This window comes from Nansenia antarctica, assembly GCF_963989245.1.
Source record: "Nansenia antarctica genome assembly, chromosome: 10".
NCBI classification, from domain to species: Eukaryota; Metazoa; Chordata; class Actinopteri; order Argentiniformes; family Microstomatidae; genus Nansenia; species Nansenia antarctica.
In genome coordinates, this window is record NC_137680.1 from 5,777,628 (window position 1) to 5,780,127 (window position 2,500).

Genomic DNA, 2,500 nt, shown 5'->3' on the forward strand with positions numbered 1-2,500 from the left:
ACAGGGGATAGGACAGGGACAGGACAGGGGATAGGACAGGGACAGGACAGGGGATAGGACAGGGATGGGACAGGGGACAGGACAGGGACAGGACAAGGGACAGGACAGGGGATAGGACAGGGACAGGACAGGAGATAGGACAGGGGATAGGACAGGGGACAGGACAGGGACAGGACAAGGGACAGGACAGGGGATAGGACAGGGATAAGACAGGGGATAGGACAGGGGACAGGACAGGGGATAGGACAGGGATAGGACAGGGATAGGATAGGGATGGGACAGGGACAGGACAGGGGATAGGACAGGGGACAGGACAGGGGACAGGACAGGGGATAGGAGACAGGACAGGACAGGGATGGGACAGGGGTGGGACAGGGATGGGACAGGGATAAGACAGGGGATAGGACAGGGGACAGGACAGGGGATAGGATAGGGATAGGACAGGGATAGGACAGGGATAGGACAGGGATGGGACAGGGACTGGACAGGGGATAGGACAGGGGATAGGACAGGGGACAGGACAGGGATGGGACAGGGGATAGGAGACAGGACAGGACAGGGATGGGACAGGGGTGGGACAGGGATGGGACAGGGGATAGGACAGGGATGGGACAGGGGATAGGAGACAGGACAGGGGACAGGACAGGGACAGGACAGGGGACAGGACAGGGATGGGACAGGGGATAGGACAAGGGGATGGGACAGGGGATAGGAGACAGGACAGGGATGGGACAGGGACAGGACAGGGACAGGACAGGGGATAGGACTGGGGATGGGACAGGGGATATGACAGGGGATATGAGACAGGACAGGGACGGGACAGGGGATAGGAGACAAGACAGGGGATAGGACAAGGGACAGGACAGGGGATATGAGACAGGACAGGGATGGGACAGAGGATAGGAGACAGGACAGGGGATAGGAGACAAGACAGGAGATAGGACAGGGGATAGGACAGGGACAGGACAGGGGACAGGACAGGGGACAGGACAGGGGGATAGGACAGGGGATAGGACAGGGGACAGGACAGGGACAGGACAGGGGATAGGAGACAAGACAGGGGACAGGACAGTGGATAGGACAGGGGATAGGACAGGGGACAGGACAGGGACAGGACAGGGGATAGGACAGGGATGGGACAGGGGATAGGACAGGGGATAGGACAGGGGGTAGGAGACAGGACAGAGGATAGGACAGGGGACAGGACAGGGACAGGACAGGGGGATAGGACAGGGGGATAGGACAGGGGGATAGGACAGGGGGATAGGACAGGGGATAGGACAGGGGACAGGACAGGGGATAGGACAGGGGATAGGACAGGGATGGGACAGGGGACAGGACAGGGGATAGGACAGGGGATAGGAGACAGGACAGGGATGGGACAGGGGATAGGAGACAAGACAGGGGACAGGACAGGGGATAGGACAAGGGACAGGACAGGGGGTAGGACAAGGGACAGGACAGGGATGGGACAGGGATGGGACAGTCGATAGGACAGGGGATAGGAGACAAGACAGGGGACAGGACAGGGGATAGGACAGGGGACAGGAGACAAGACAGGGGACAGGACAGGGGATAGGACAGGGGATAGGAGACAAGACAGGGGACAGGACAGGGATAGGACAAGGGACAGGACAGGAGATAGGACAGGAGATAGGACAGGGGACAGGACAGGGATGGGACAGGGGGTAGGACAAGGGGACAGGACAGGGATGGGACAGGGGATAGGACAGGGATAGGACAGGGGGTAGGACAAGGATGGGACAGGGGACAGGACAGGGGACAGGACAGGGGACAGGACAGGGGATAGGACAGGGATAGGACAGGGGGTAGGACAAGGGGATAGGACAGGGACAGGACAGGGATGGGACAGGGGATAGGACAGGGGATAGGACAAGGGACAGGACAGGGATAGGACAGGGACAGGACAGGGATGGGACAGGGGATAGGACAGGGGATAGGACAGGGGACAGGACAGGGGATAGGACAGGGGACAGGACAGGGGACAGGACAGGGGACAGGACAGGGGACAGGACAGGGGATAGGACAGGGGACAGGACAGGGATGGGACAGGGGACAGGACAGGGGATGGGACAGGGGATAGGACAGGGATGGGACAGGGGGATAGGACAGGGGATAGGAGACAAGACAGGGGATAGGACAGGGGATAGGACAGGGACAGGACAAGGGACAGGACAGGGGATAGGACAGGGATAGGACAGGGGATAGGACAGGGATGGGACAGGGACAGGACAGGGGATGGGACAGGGGATGGGACAGGGGATGGGACAGGGACAGGACAGGGACAGGACAAGTGGATAGGACAGGGGGATAGGACAGGGGACAGGACAGGGGGATAGGACAGGGGGATAGGACAGGGGACAGGACAGGGGATAGGACAGGGAATGGGACAGGGGACAGGACAGGGACAGGACAGGGGGTAGGACAAGGGACAGGACAGGGATGGGACAGGGATGGGACAGGGATGGGACAGGGGACA